Source organism: Labrus mixtus, chromosome 18, assembly GCF_963584025.1.
Source record: "Labrus mixtus chromosome 18, fLabMix1.1, whole genome shotgun sequence".
In the NCBI taxonomy this organism is placed as follows: domain Eukaryota; kingdom Metazoa; phylum Chordata; class Actinopteri; order Labriformes; family Labridae; genus Labrus; species Labrus mixtus.
Genome location: NC_083629.1, coordinates 14,862,336 through 14,879,388, shown reverse-complemented (window position 1 = coordinate 14,879,388; position 17,053 = coordinate 14,862,336). Strand labels below are relative to the sequence as shown.

General features: G+C 41.3%; 1 protein-coding gene across 1 annotated transcript in view; it reads right to left on the bottom strand.

The window, feature by feature from the left end:
• Positions 1 to 16,388, bottom strand: part of asap2a (ArfGAP with SH3 domain, ankyrin repeat and PH domain 2a) — a 310,370-nt gene extending 293,982 nt beyond the window's left edge. The window contains exon 1 of the mRNA XM_061062247.1: positions 16,363 to 16,388. The gene's annotated coding sequence lies outside the window, so the exon portion shown is untranslated. The remainder of the gene's footprint in view (positions 1 to 16,362) is intronic.
• Positions 16,389 to 17,053: the final 665 nt, after the last annotated feature.

Sequence of the window (17,053 nt, the reverse complement as noted above, 5' to 3'; positions counted from 1 at the left end):
GGAAAAAGTAACAAAGAAGAAAAATAACCTGGAATCAATCATCATCTTCATAAAAAAAAAAATGTTTTCGCTCAATTCCGATATGGTGGGTGCCTCTGTGAAATTTAAGTGTGGTTTCCAACATTTTGAGCAATTTCTTTTTAAAGGGCTGTTTCCAATTGCAAACAGAGGGAGAAGCTGAAATATTAAGTTGAAACGTTAAGGCCTTCTACGGAAGATAAGGCTCTTAAGTTCACAAGTCTGTTGTGTTTAATGCATTCACCACTCAGGCATTGTAAACTTTTACACAGAAGAGCACTTTGGGATAAAATAAAACCACATTCAAAGATCCGTATGCAGCGTTTAAGTGTTGGAATAAAGCCTATGGTCTGGATTCTGTTACCCGAAGACATGGATTCCAGGCACAGCTTTGCGTGAAGGTTTACTCCTCTCAAATAAGCCGAGCTAATGAAGAACAAACTCAAGCATTTTCGTCTCTGTGTGGTCAGAAAACACTTTTCATTATTTACTTAAGGGGACATTTTTTTTTGGTTCCTGTTCTTTTACAAACCAAAAGTCCACTTTCAACCATGCAGCATACTTACTGCATCTGCTAATGATCAAAATGTGCGTGTTTGTGATTATAGGTGTACATTACTTTGGATTCCGGGTCTGTGAGAGAGGAGGTGGTCAGAGATTCCCATTGGGACTCGTTCAACCAGTCCCAGGATTCCAGTGGCTTCACAAGATGCCGCACAGATTCGAAGGCTATTAGCGAATGTTAAACTTTGAGTCAACATGAGGGAATACTGTACCTTGCTGCCAAGATGCAGAATTATTAAACCTCAACTCAGACAATCATTATATCAAGGCGTACTTGGAGTGGAAAATCAATGTTTTTCTAGCTCTTCTTTTAAAGATGGACTTTTAATGGGCAGTTGATTCATGGCATTTTCTCAGCAAGATGCGTTGGCGCTTCTCAACATTAATGTCCACTGGGTTTTGTGTCTCAGAAATATCCGTATTCCTTTAACCCTTGGAGGTAATTAATTTCGAAGAGGAGTGGAACAGGGCTGCTATAGACAATATTTCCATTATCGTTTAATCTGCCTATTTTTTTTTTTCATGATTATTGAATTATCATTTCTCACAATTAGATGTAAAAAAAAAAAAAAATGGGAAAACGCTCATCACAATATCTGATAATCACATCTGTACATTGCTTCCTTGTCCAACCAACAGTCCAAAACCCAAACACTTCTGGTTTTTATGAAAATCTTTCTGCAAATTTCACCAATCATCCCTTGTGTCCCTAGTCATCTACTTCAACAAACACACTGTTAGCCATTCAATTAGCCACTTCCTGATATCTTTCAAGTCTGGCGCCCAATCAGAAACTGTATTCCTAAATTGACAAACTAAAGGCTCTGTAACTGATATATTTATTTTTTAGCTTAAAAGAGGGGGGCAATGTTGATATCAATCCGGAAAACTTGGATATCACAAAAGAAGAGTAGGAACTGACGAAGTTGACTTTGCTACAAAATGGCAATATTCACCTTAAGTATGGCGTCTAATTAATTTACTTAAGATTCAAAACATACTTCGCATTTATTCTAATTTTATTGAAATTACCTGTGCGAACACTTACCCACATGACTTGCTGACCTCCACCACGATGCCCATGAATCTCCTTCTTCCTGGACTAAGAACTCCTGAGAGGTTTCTCCAACAAGCTGTTGTCCCGTCTGTAAACACAATCACTGTAATACGTTGTATGTGTGTGTATGTGTATCTGTGTATGGACAGGGTTATTCAAAATCTGTTCCACTTGCATGGCAACGCCTCATTACCCGTCCTGCCGCCGTCTTTGCCCCGGAGTGGGGTGCGGCTCCCCTCGCTGGGCCCAGTCGTCAAGGTGACCCAACATGCCCCAGGATGGCAAGCAGACAGGCAGGCTGGGAGAGAGAGAGTGAGAGTATGTGTGTGTATGTGTGTGTGTGTGGGGGGGGGTGTTCTGTTCGCTCTGTCTTTATTGCACTGGGGCCACCATGTGATAGCTGGAGCACTGGGCCCTGGGTAGTTCCAGGCTGCAGCATGCATCCCGGTGAGCAAGCAGCTGATCTCATTTTTCAACACACAGCTGCCCCAACATCAGGCCCAGGTGAAGGTGACCTCCCTCGCCTGTTGGAGAGCCTCTTAAATTGGTGAGGGGCCGTCAATGTTGTGCCAAATGCATAATACCTTAACTTCTGGTGATGTTACATCCTATTGGTTTGATTTTGGGTCAGTGCAGAGGCATTCAAATAAACATTTACATTTTACTTTAACTTCTACAATATTACAGGAGTTATACAGATGCAGACAGTTATATTGTTGTTGTTTTAGTAGTAGTCAATTTTTGTTGTATTTATAGCATATCTGTTCTCTACAAAACACAACAATAAAATACATTACAGGACAACGAAACATAATGACAGAAAAGGTAGAGGCTTGTGCTTATACCTGCCCCTTTTATGTAATATATACTTAGAGGAAGTCGTTTCACTGTTAGGTGAAAGGACAAAACAAAACACACTTTAAATTTTCGATCGTTTCATATTTGAAAAAGGACAGAAAAAAACAGAAACACAATTCATATTAGGACAAACCAAGACAACACAAGTGTTTTAAATGTCTTCATTAAATGTAAAAAGTGATGTACACATTCTTAATTCCTTTTCATAGCTTTCTCACAATTCTTACCTCTTTGGCTGCACTTATTTCTGCTTTATACCTGTCTTTTCCATTTATGTCTTCATACATACTTGTTCACCTAATTTCAAACAACACCTGAAAACAGGTTTTATGTCGATTCCTTGGACAATGATTGATATTTGATGATATCACAAGGTTCTCCACAAAACAATATGGATATAGGGCCTGTGATTGATTTCAGATGGCGTTAAGAACCCATTTAACACAATCAGGTATATTCAACATAAAGAGAAAAAAAAAGAAGAACCGAGTTCCAGACCTCTCTGACGTTCTCACCATGTCATCTTTCCATCCATCCATCCATCCATCCAAACCATTCCCTACTTCTATTTGTCTCCCTGCCTGCCTCCCTCCCTCTTCCTGTCACACCCCCCCTTCCTCCAACCCTCTAACACAGGACAGATTGGGAAGCCGTGATGGCGGCACAGAAGTTGAGGGAGAAGCTATTTATCCCAGACGGATCAGGAGGTGTGTGACGGAGGTGTGGACGGTTGCTGCAGGTCAGTGACGTTGGCAGGCGCCAGGCAGGCCGGCCCACATGGCTCGGGGACTGTGGGACTACAGACAGATGGCACCTGGTGGGTGACAAACAATTAACAAACCAACAAGAATAGCTGGATCGGCAGTATACCCACAAGCACAGGAGATAGCAAGAGAGCGGGTGCATCTGTGCTCTGAAACACTTTCACTCTTTACTTTTCCTCTTCCCCAAGTCTTGTTTTGTATAACAGTTGCAATTTACCCATGTGTCTTTTTCACAAAAACACTCTTGTTGTCGTGCCGCTATAGAACAGTCTAAATAAAGCGGTGTTGAGCATATGCGGCTAGCATATGTTTCTGTTTATTTCAGGGCAGTTTAGAAAAACACAGTAGGTAATTTAAATGTGCAATACAATGAAAGAACACATTTGATATTTACTGTATTGTAAAGCAAAAGTTAGAAACCGTCAGATAAAGTTTCTCTGGAGAAAAGGGACACCTGGCATCATTGTGCATGTTCCTTGTAAGATTAATGCTGGAAATCGATTCAGTGTGTTTGTTTAAGTGAGCATGGTGGTTGATGGTATTTCACCGCCTAACTACATCCAAATGTCATTGTGAAAGGGTGTTTCTGCACTCCACTCCCACTTACTGAACAGTGAAGATGTCCTCTGTTGCTCATAAACAAGAAAATCTGCAATTCAGTGAGTATTGTCTCTTTTTAAGAGTTAAGAGAGGGATTATTATCCAGAGCTAATTATGTGTGAGTAAACGGCTGTGTGTGTGTGTGTGTGTGTGTGTGTGTCTTTGTGTATGTGAACACATCTGGAGTCTAGACTCTGTGGCTCTGTGGGCAGGATCCTATCTTCGAACAGCATTGAGTCCGGAGACCGGCCATGTTGACATAGGTGGCACACACACATACCGGCATCTGTTTCAACAGTCACAACCCTCACCAAATCCCCCCCCCCCCCCCCCCTTTCACAAACTCTCACACATACACATGTATGCTTTGCATGGACACTTTTATCCTCTACTAAGCGATGGAGGGCTGAGATAAAGGGAAGGTAGAACCTGCAGAGAGGTACCTGGTAACAGAAGGCAAATGCATCTTCTCAGGATAAGCACTGAAAATCCTCTGATCCCCCTTTTTCATTGCTGCGTCAGGATATGAAGACATGCAGGGGAGGAAACATGTGTGTGTGTGTGTGTGTGTGTGTGTGTGTGTGTGTGTGTGTGTGTGTGTGTGTGTGTGTGTGTTGAATACTTTTTCCTCCATCCTGGATGTGTGTACACAAGTGTGTAGAAATGGGCATATGTATGAGTGTGCCTAACAGACAACATACATGAATTTCCCCTAGAGGAGTTATGGCTAATCATGAAAATGGCCCCACAGAAATCTTGGGCAAGTGTGTGTATGTGTGTGTGTGTGTGTGTGTGTGTTTGTGTGTGTGTGTGTGTGTGTGTGTGTGTGTGTGTCTGTGTGTGTGTGTGAGAGAAAGTGAGAGAGAGACTGCCAGTGGGGTGTATTGCAGGGTGTATGCCAATGGGGGCTCTGGCCCTTCCAGATCAGGGAGTTTTATTAGCTCATATCAGTGCACTGCCACTTTTGATTTATGTCTTTGTAATGTCAAGCACAGACTGACACAACACACACAAATAAATGCATGCACACTTACTTAGGGAAAACAGAAACACTGCAGTGGTAAAGATGTATAAAACAGTGAAATGACCACTGCTATAGTCTAGCCTGTTTACATAATGTCTTGACGTATTAATGGGATAAACACAACTATAAATCTTGGGCAGAGAAGGACATGCAAAGAATGTGGGAGCAATCTGCTTTTCACAGTGGGGAAATAAACACAGATAAGACTGTGGGAATAATCATGAAGAGCTATGACCCGCTCAAACACTTGCACACCCATGCAAACGTAGTATGAACACAGAGAAGGAACGGCAGCACCTACAGTGAAGCTGTTTTTATTTTATTTAACATAAACTAGTCGAGAGTGGAGAACACTTCATATTGACTGTCAGAGTCTATTTCAGTAAGTGGTTGCTGCAGCTATAGAGGTGTCCATATTCATGCTACCTCTCTCTATTCTTAAACCATCCAACAAATGGAATATGTAATGGGGAGCCGAGTCTGTACTAGCATTAAATCACTGAAATTGAATAAGCTTCTAGAAAGAAGAATAAAATCAATTTTCATACACAGGGACTATTATAAGAGAGCAGGTCTGACTGTGCTCAGCTCTGGTGTTTATGCTGAGCCCAAATGTCAGGGAAAACAAAGAGCCTGTCTTCAATGCACGCAGCAAATAGAGATCCACTAATAGAATCTGGGATATAAATTTTCCTGTCACCTTCTCTACCTCCAAGGAGCCTCTCGGTCGATAAGGGAGAAAGATTGGGTAGAAAATTGATTTTCCAGAATAATTGCTATTCTCTTCGTCAGGGGGACTCAAGTGTCTCCAAGGCTTTTTCCTATTACAGCCGTTGGCTCTCCAATTTAGTCCCCCCCCCTCCCCCCCCCAAGAAAATACATGGAAGAGCACAGCCTTTGGCCTCTGCAATCATCAAGGTTGTGAAGCTTCCATCAGATGAGATTTATGGAGAGTGCTGCACAATTGGCTTGCTGTATTCTTCAGATTGGTAACATCTGACCTTAGGACACAAAACCTGAAACACAAATGACAAGTTAGCATTTCATTGTTGGATAGCAGCTCTGCTCAATATATACATGCTATGTGTTAGGTTGCACAGTATTTTCCAGTGTCATGCAGGCTAAATGGATTCTGCTTATGTTCATGTCTTTCAAAGAATGTTCTTTTGTTAATGGGTCCAATACAGATATAAGTATCACTCCTATAAGTATAAGAAATATCAATTCAATCGCAATACCAGTATCAGTCCATACAGATAACCGTATAGGTCCAATACTAATACCAGTATCTGTACAATTCCGGTAACAGTATCAGTCCCATACCAGTACCAGTGTCCCAAATTAGTAGTGGTCCTTTGTAAATACTGTTTTTGTTCTACCTCTGTACATGAAAAGAGGTTTCTGCTATTGGTTAGTACAACAGACAATGCACCAATCATATACGTTACATTTTTAGCCTCTGTAAAAAATAAACAGCTAAAGTAACTAACAGGGAGGTTTATGTTAGCAAGCCAGCAAACTGTCAGGAATCAGAAAGACCTCAGTCTGTAGCGACAGTCTGGGTTTTATCAGTACATCTTTCGACAGACCTTTATTTAGTCAGATCTAATTCCCCATAGCTTGGCTGGTACCTGGTTCTGCCCTCTGGTGCCTGAGCCTGTCCTTTTGTACTATCCAGTAAACAATGCCAACACCCATTTATCTGTATTAACAGCAATGCAGTGGAGTCATTGATGTGCATAACCTAAACCAGACATGGTGGACCAAAAAGATATTTTGAAAAAATGAACTTGAAGACAAGTGAAAACATAGCATGCAAAAAAGCTAGAGTGGAAACTAAAAGTAGAATCACTCATGGTTTTATTTAAACATTTGACATGGACTCAACAAACACTATATCCTGCCTGTGACTGGACAGTGCAAACAGCAAAAGCAGTGTAATATATGCCATGTGAACATGGAGGTTTGTTTGATTATTAGAAGTTGTGTGGTGTGTTGCATTACACCGCAACACTGGCTCCTCCTCTGCTGCCATCTGAAAGCCTCCTTGCTCTGCTCCAGCGTACAAAACCCTATTGTGGTTTCTCTGAGATAAGCAGAGAGGGCGAGAGACAACTACGGGAGGGGTTGAGGGAGAGAGACTCTTGGAGGCGCCAGGCCTATCGGCTCTATCTCCTCCAGGGAACATGCCGGCATTCCCAAAGACACTAGTGTTAAGAGGCTCGTCACCCTGCTGCCCACCTCCTACACACACAAGATGAGGAGAGGAGGAGATTTATGTCACCGTAACCCAATCTCTCCCCCTGCTGAACTCCCCGTCTCCCCTGACTGCCTGTGAGAGCGAGGGAGAGTTTAAGAGTGGAAGGAGAGTTGTGAGGGCTGCTGATGTTTTTGCAGAACAGTGTTCCCTTTTTGCTGTTCCAATGGGGGTGCAGTGATTTGTGTGTCTTCAAAGGTGTGTGTGTATCTCTTTTTTTTCTTTCCTAGCATGCATTAGTGTTTGTATATCAGACGGAGTGGCGACTGAGTGGGATTGACTCCCACAGATCGTTATGAGAAGAGATGTGACACAAAAAAAAAGAGAAAGTTGTGCAAAAACATTCACACTTAGACACACAAATTCACGTGCTAACACATTTCAAGCCAATATTCACAGTTATAATTTTAGGATGCCTTCCTAATGCTCTTTTAACATTTCCAGCATTCACCAGATTTTCATTTTCGCCTGGAAAAAAAGGACTAGAAGAAGCCGCGAAAAAGTTGAGACTTCACAAACCAAACAGATGCTGGGAAAAACAAGCTGCAAAGCCAACAGGAAGATTTGCACTACTTCTTCTTTTATCCATACCTATTAGAATTCAAAGAGTCAACAATGTAGTGTCGATGTACATAATGGATGAAACACAGAATGTGACATCTCCTTGAATTCATAGGTTTAATATTTCATAGTCGGGAGGCTCACCTGAGAGCTGAACATATGACTGTATCAAAAGTTAATGCAGAACACGCAATATGCTGAAATTCTGAAGTCAGGGGAGGAGGAGACTGAATCATTGCATCAAGACTGACAAAGTTGGAAGGTAGAACACTGAACTGCAGTCACTTTATATTTCAAACTTTCTCAAGGATGTAATACTTTATTGTATAAACAACAAGCGTCCTAAATTGGTTCATGACTCTACAATAACTCAACAAAAGCAACACAAACTCACTCAGGGTGATCAATCTCAGTCCAATTCTTAAAACTCTATATCTGTGATGTTTCTCACCTGCACAAACTCAGTTAAATTAGACGCCACACATTCTCTCTCACCTCCACTGCATCCTCCAAACATGTGTCCAACCCACCAGGAGTCGGCCTTCGGGAGACACGTGTCTCATGTGCATTTGTTTTGTAGGCCTTCCTGCATGTGTGTGTTCGGCACGACGTGGCAGCCCCCTGCCCTGTTCAAACGCGCCGTTGGCTGTGCAGGCGGCCTCATCGTCAGGCTTGGCTTGCCACTGGTACACGCTGTGCCTGGCACCCTGCGGAGGGGGAAGGAAGGAGCGCAGCGGGGCCAGGCCGCCTCCAACACCTCTCCCACCGAGCCAAAGTCTCCTCTGGTGGGGCTCTGAACACCAGAACAGGCCCAGGGAGACATGATAATGAGCACCAAGACTGTGTGTTAAACAGGAAACATGTAGGGACACCATCACAGCTTTTAAACCACACACACACACACACACACACACACACAAACACATGCACACAAAGATGTAAACATGCAAATATAGGAACATATGCACACAAGCATGCCTGCTTATAGTCAGGCTGGCTGGGATGCAAACAATTGAGCACAAAAACACACTGTTTATTTCAGTAAAAGAGTGTCGCTTTTGGATGTTCTACATTTTGATATTTGTCTCTGTTGGTGGAAATGTTTTAGATCCATGTTCTTTCTCACTTGGCATGAAATCAGTCTGGTCCTGTGACATCTTTTCCCTTGGATTTTGAGTTGATGAAGATTTAGTTTCACTCGGACACAGCCCAGTCGCTTTCATAAATAACGCAAAAGCCTCAAAAGCTCAAAAAATACAGCATTAGGGTTTGACTTCAGCAGTTTAATTTGTCCCCACAGCGTTGTTTAACAGCCCAAAGACTGTCATCTGGTGAATACAATCATGTTCATTTCAGATTTTCGTCATTTGGGCAATGTCTGTCCAGTTTTTTCTAATCATCTAAATAACACTGTCGAAATGTCCTCACTACAAATCGCGCCTTTTTAGGATAAAATGTCGATAGTTTGTGAACAGGACTTAGCGGCAAACTGAGCTTGATATAATGAACAAACACAAAGCCCAGCACAAATTGAAGCGTGGCGATAGCTTTCCCAACCCAAGTCAAATTATGAATACATCAGTCAGATGTCAGCCATTATTAGGATTTATGTGGGCCAGTTTTCAGACATTGTGTGTCCCTTTACCTACTCAGACTAAGTTAGAGACCAAACTTCCCATATGTGCGTCCACTCAAGGGTTGTTAAAATAAAACAGATCAATCATGTGATTAGAGCCACCATGCTTGTAGGTAGAACCTGTAGTGTGCATGTGTGACTGCTTTGCTAGATGTTAAAGATGAGAGGGGATGAAAATTGGATTAAATTGCGTGTGGCAGCTCACTGTAGGGAGGTAATTAGGGACAAACATTGAGACGCAGAGTCTGATCTCTCCTGCTGGAGGTTAAGTGAAATAGGAGCTGTGAGTCCCAGCGTCCCGGTGGCACAGTGATTAGAATTTCCTAATGTGGGGCTAATGGGATGTCAGCCGGGAGCAGAACCCCTACACAGAAGCACTCATAACAACAAGTGGTCAAAGATCACGCCTGATTAAAAAGATAGAGAAGAGAAACAGGAACAAATTGTCAGCGTTGAAGTAGACACTTCTGGGAGTGAATCGAATCCCGACAATCAGCTGTATCATCGCACGCTGCAAGATGGGGGAGAGTGGGACATTACTGATGTGAAATGAGATCCATGATTGGGACAAACAAAAACCATTTAATTTGAATAACCTGGAGCTTGGAAATACTTTGCTGTTACCACAAGCATGTCATTTTAGCACTAGCTTTTTTATATGCACCAATCAAACATCAGCATGTTGCAAATCAGCAGATTTATACATCATTAAGATGAACTGCAGGATTAAAACAATTAGACAGATGTGCAAGTCATATTTTCAGCTGATTTGAATGTTAACTGTTGTTCTCCTTTAATTACCAGTCTCCTTATTCCTCAAATCCTCACATACCTGTATCTTTCTCTACTTCTCTGTCTGTTGATCTACGTATTCCAATCCTAATCTACGTGTTTACCCATATCTGCCCCAGCCTGCGTTTGCATATTTGATCAAACTCCGCTGAGGATATGTAAGCGTCGCTTGTTGCCAGTTGCAGCGGGGCCTGTGGTTGAATTAACAATAGCAGCAGCAAAACTTGAGTGCCAGCCCCGTGATGATGAAACGACAAGGGGAAAGAAAAGTAGCCCCCAGAGCTGCAGATGTTGACGCTGGGAGCTGTTTGTTGTTTGGAGGTGTTTGCGAGGTAGAGGTGGTGCGCTTTTTGTGTGAGTCTATGAGTTGGATTGTGTGTGTGTGTGTGTGTGTAGAACACATGTACTCAAACATTTGTGTGTGTGTAGTGTGTGTGTGTGTTTGCTGTATATCGGTCTGTGCGCATGTGTGTAAGCGCTGCGGCCCTGTGGCTATGAGGAACCCAGCTGGGAGGAAGAGTGAGTGCATTCATCCCGGCTCTCAGGGGCCGGGGGCCACACAGGTACCCGACGAGGGGATGAAAGGCTGCTCTGCAGATGTCACCCGCTGGGGTTCAGTGGCCTAGCCAGCAAATGTCATGTTTGGCAGCTGGCACGCTGCTGCTCTCCCACCAGTTGTTGGCAGAGGCGTCTTCTAAAGGATGCTAGAGTGGGATGTGAGCACCGGGAGCGCCCTAATGGGAGCAACATTAAAGAGAGTTGCTGGCTTCTGTCTGTCATAGAACATTAACCTTGTCCTGATTCCAGCTTCTCTCGGGCAGCTGACGCACATATACGCTGTCTCTCTCTCTCTCTCTCTCTCTCTCTCTCTCTCTCTCACTCTCTCTCCCCACGATAACTTGCAAACGTGCTCATGCATTTCTACACACAGGAGTATCTTCAATTGAGCTCACTGTCCTCCTGTTAATGTGTTTAGAGGGTCAGTTCACCCACATAAGTAACTCTACGTTTAATTTGCAGAGTTTTTGACAGATCTGATATAAGTTAATAGTAATGGACAAAAATTCCTAATTTGGGGTTAAGACAAATTGCCAGATTTGCTAAATTAAAGGGATAATCTGGTATTTTTGAGGTGTGTGAGGTACTTGTCAATAGTAAGTATATCAGCAACAGGAGATGCTGGTTAGCTAGGACCCCCTTAAAGAGCGTGCCAGCTCCTGGCTATGCTATACAACTATGCAGACGTACTCATTTTTACCTTGTAAGATAATTTTAAGAAATCCCGACCTGAAAACAAGTGTATCATTATTAAGACATTTTTCAGCACTATTCTTTATCGTCAGCAAGTCAACTAATTTGAGCACTACTTTGGTGCTCCGCATACGTACGTGTTCATCCACCTGGAGCGCACTGATCAGCACTGACAAACCCCACTGCAAAAATAGCAAACTATCCCTTTGAGATATACAGTTGGTAATTTTGCTGACTGTATCATAATGTTGACCCCACATGTATGTTATTTTTACTTTCTTTAATCATGTATTTTTAAATTTCTTATTAAATGACCTCAGGGTCTAAAAATATATTATTCGTGATTGTTGCTGTGTAATAAAAACAGCCAAATTTATGTTTGAATGAAAATGTCTCTTACATTGTCTTTTCACAGTAACAGCCATTTTTTTGTCGTGGAAAACATATGGTTACATAGTGTCAAACGTCTCATGACTGGCTGGTGGTTTGTAGACCCTCCTGTGGTCCCACAGCTGAGCCCCCAAAGGTTCCTCACACACGGAAACATCACCTGCTATGAACTCCACATTCAGATACAAACTCAGAAGACTGACCTTTTTAACTAAACACATTCTTAACACATTTTCTAATCTCTGAATTAGGTAAAAGTAATAAGATATATACAAATTTAGTTTAAGTACTTCAAGGAGGTCTACATGCCAAGCTTTACAGATGTTTTCCCCCAGTGTCAGTTAATGGTTTTGTGCCAGTGATCCAAGTGTGTACAATAGAACAGGGTGGTGTATGTATTTTCCTGCTAGTCATGCAGTAATTCCATTGGCATTGGCAATACTGTTCCAGTTGTTGGCCTTTGTTTTAATGCTCACCAGAGCCTGTTCATGAAAATCCCATTTGTGCAAATGTTAAAAGAAAGCATTAAAGAAAGGTCAGTTTCTCACTCTAGAATTGCTTTTTAACCACACATCAATCCCTCCATAAAACAAGAAAACACATGGGAAGAAAGCTGACTCTTTAGTGTGTGTGTTTGTATGTGTGTGTGTGTGTGTGTGTGTGTGTAAGAGAGCGAGAGCGAGAGAGTGGGTGAGATCATTTTCTGATCATTTTCTGTCGGCCACTAATATGAAACATATACATACTGTATTTGGAAATCAGGGTGAATCAGTGGGTTCACTTACTCATCAAACTACATGTAAGAATTGCCTGACATTTCCATGGACGCTTCACTGCCTTTTTTTTTTAACCCGGCCAATCAAAAAAAAAGTTTCTATATCAGGCTAACAGTTTGTGTTTTGAAACATCTGTGAATTATTACATTGAATCTTACTCCCTCAAATGCACACAACTGCCTCATAAATTCTGTAATGCATGTCCATTTATTGTACCACTTAAAGGGTTACGTTATAGTGCAGTCAAGTATGTCTTAAGGCTTTCCCCATAACAGAGCCATTGTCTGAGAAAATTGGACTTAAATAACTTGAAGATCATAGGTGTCGTAGCTGCAGTTATATGTTATAATGTGATCATCCAAAGTCTCTCTCATTATACATTTAAAGGCACATTTACTGTAGGTTTACACAATATATTTCTAAATCAATTGCTAGAAAATATTTAATTTTAAATCATCTTAATGTTCAAAGCAATACTTTTATTTTGGGGGATTTTATTTTTGCTTGATGACCATGGCTTAGGCGTAGAGTCTGGTATTATTCTCCCTTTGATATGATACACATACAAGCTACTGCTAGTTAGCATACTGTAGCTTAGCATAGAACGACAGATTGGATCTACCAGCACTTCTTCGACTCTCTAGAGCCAAAAAAGTGTCATATTAAAAGCTTTAAATGTGCCGAGTGTGCTACCAACGGACAAACCTACACTTTACACTTTGCTAAGCTTTCTAGTATGCTAAGCTTACTGGCTGTTTGCGTTAGTTTAAAATGTAACGTGCAGACAGAGTTGTATTGGTCTTTTTATTTTACTTGTTGATACAGAGCGCAATAAAGTCCCGCCCACAGTGGAGTGGAAACCAATGGGGCTTATTTCTTAAGGTCACTTGTTAACAAATGATTAAAAGTGCTTAAAAGCTGCTATTTGGAGGAATTAACACCAGACCAGGTTAAGAACCAGAAACTAAGTTTTCAAAAGAATAACACACAATAAGTGAGCTGTGAAGAAGACACGCATATAAGGCACAAGAGTTATCAAAAGTAAGAAAATCATTGGAATCCTGACACTCAGCTATATTTCTAAACTGTAACTATTGAAGCTAAGCAATGCAAAGATTGTTCTGTAGTTTTTTTTATTACATAAAGATTTTACCCTGTGATTCAATCAAATAGTATAACAGGGTATTTTACATCTGGGCCTTTAGTGGAATCATTTCTTTTTTTTTAAGATTTATTTTTGGGCGTTTTGTGCCTTTATTGTAGAGATAGGACAGTGGATAGAGTCAGAAATCAGAGAGAGAGAGAGTGGGGAATGACATGCGGGAAAGGAGCCACAGGTCGGATTCGAGCCTGGGCCGCCCGCTTGGAGGACTAAAGCCTCAGTACATGGGGTGCGCGCACTAACCAATGCGCCACCAGCGCCCCAGTGGGATCATTTCTGAACAACAAAAAGCTAAAGCATCATTTTTGGATACTCTTTCCTCTGAGGCTACAGGAATTCTGTTTCAGCCCTTCGTTGTATATCACGGCACTGGTTTTTACAAAATATGTGGAAATCTGGGTGAAAAATGTGTGTTGTTATTTTCAGGTCTTAATTATGTCATTAAGTTATATATAAAGGTGATTTAGTTCAATTAGTCTCTAAAAGAACATCTAATTCAGCCTTTAAAGGGCCAAATGTGTCACAAAGAGAACACTCTCCCCAAACTCTTCAGCTCAATAGCTTTAAGTGTTCTTTATTTCAACACCTAATTGGGACTTAACATTCAAACAACCAGCTACTGGACATGCAAATAAACACACACATGCATACACAAACACAAACACACTCACAGCCTCACACTCACTCACACACGAGCCAAGTGGACAAATCACACCCAGGGGATTTGGATGCATGCAATTAAGATTATGATCAATGACAAGTCAATCATGTGAGCCTGTTCCCCTCTCCCTTCCCCAACTCAGCAATTATTCTCCAGCTGGTGGGGTCTGCCCCGAACCATTGGAGGAGATATTATACTCCTCTTTTTTCCATCGTTTCTTTTTTTTTCCTACAGCTTCCACATCTCCCCTCCCTCCCTCTCTTTCTCACCCTCCCTTCCCTGACTTCCCACACAGAGCAGTTTGTTTTGTCCTCCCCTGATCCTCCTCTCCATCATCTCTGTGGAGCAGTTAGCTCTGTCAGTCACATTTGACAGCTCAGGGCTCTTCACTATTAGCCCCTGGACATCCAAGCCTCAAGACTCCATGTTAGGTCAGGCTTCCCCCAAACACCAAACAGACAAATTAGGGACAGTTTTAAGTTCCCTTTGGTTAAACACAGTAACTTCAAACTTGTGACTTTGATAGGGTGACACATGTGCGGGCTAATGCAGAGTTAGTTAGTGGCCGTGGCGGCTTGTGCATTGTTCTCCGCAGGGGGGGCAATTTCTCACAGATGTACCTAGATGTAAATCTTAGTTTGTTAGCTTGATGCTAAAACACACTGGAATATGCCATTCACTGGCTAACAGAATTAGCGTTCCATCGCTGCAATTCTAAATAAGGAAACTATCTATTTTACTTAATATACTTAAATAACAACACCATATGATTCAAACACATGGTCACTGTGACAAGGACTGTATCCTCATGAGGCATCCCATGTTTTTCACTCTTGTGTGTATTGTTACTTTCATGTTCTTGAGTCCTCTGTGTGTCTTTCCTGTTTTATTTTGGAGTTCTTGTTCCCAGCGGTTCTTGTGTTGTTTCCCCTCCGTTTTGATTGCCCCCATTAGTTTCACCTGTGTCTTGTTTCTCACACCTGGTTTTGATTAGCTCCTGTGTGTTTAGTGTCTGTGTACCTTCCCTCTTGTTGTCAGTTCATATGTCTTACCTCTTTCCAGTGTTTTCTCTTGGCTCCTTCATTTCTCCTTTTGGGATTTTAACTTGGATTTTTTTTTTTTTAAGGTAAGCCTTTTGTTTTTTTTGGTTTAAATAAATTGAATTTTCACTTCCTTCGATTTGGTCCTCAACTTTCTTTCTTTTTTACGCAACTGACATTACCCTTCTGTTCCACCATGAACTGTCTGATGTTCCTCATTTAACCACTCTGAAGTCCTCAAACAACTTAAACTAAAATACTCTGGAGTTCCTGAGGAACTTAATCTTCAAAAGACTGGAAGAAGGGACTAAATAAAAAAAAATCAATTTCAAAGCTGATAATGAAAACAGACTGGAACCAACACTCGATGATGGCAGCACCATGTAAGCGATACATAGACCACAAGGACAGAACATGCCAGGAGATAGAAAGCCTTCATTTTCATGATAGAAGTTACAAAAAATAAGTAATATCTCACATGAAGTGCACAACATCCACGACATAGCAAAACATACATGCAAGTGAAACGATGTATACCGCACTGTATAGCATGTAAATGCATAATATATAACTTACTGTATATTGCACGTAAAAAAGGGCATATTGCTCCAGAAAAACATACTGCAGTAGTCAAACAATATGTTGCATTAGTAGTTAAATACATGCCACTGGTTGTTTGCAATAGTAGAAATATATCTATAAGTAGATAAAAAATAGGGATGTGAGAAGCAGAGATAACCACAATATGATACCAATATGCCCACAATAACAATAATATTAGCACACAGGTTTTCAAGACATCAGGATAAATGATGAAATGAACAATATATTATGCGCCTAAAAGATTTAGTTTCAGATTAATGTATTTATTTACAGAAATTAAGAGTCAATTTCACATCAAATCACAATCATCTATTTGTTTATTTTCATCCCTGTCCAACATTATCACACTGTCTTCTTCTTCTTCTTCTTCTTCTCTTATCTCAATGTCAACTTCTTCGGTCATTCCACATCTGATCACTGTACCCTCATTCAGGTCTGAAACACTAGAGTGAGGAGTCATGAAGTTGCATTGCACTGGTATATAAATATATTGGTAGGTAGAAGAATATGTGGCACTAGTAAAAAATGGGATTGCACATAGGAGAAGTAAGAGAAAAGAAGGGAGAAGCAGACATCATGAAGGTTATCGAGTTGCTTGAACAGCATATTCATCAAATGTACTTGACTTATTGCTGGACTTATTTCTGTGGGTGGATATGAGGAAATGTAGTACTGAAACAGGCTGGATCAGAGATTCTTCCTTAACAACATTCTGTGTTTCCTATCGCAGCAGTCTGATAAATGAAAAACTCACACCTTCGAATTCTCATATTTTCCATCTGGAATCGAGTTTTCAATGCAGCTGTGTAATATGGTTTGTTATCGCTCATGTGCCCTGGATAACGGCCAGATTTGAACAAACTTATTTCAGTTACTTTTGTTTGCAGTGTTGTCACTTGAAAAATCTGCTCATTTTGTCGACCGAATCTGAGCTGTGTGGTATGAACACACACAACAGCAGGAGAGGGGCTGCACCTGTCCTCTTCCCTGTTCTGTTCTTTTTTTTATTGGCAGCCCAAACACGCTGGCTTCACACTTT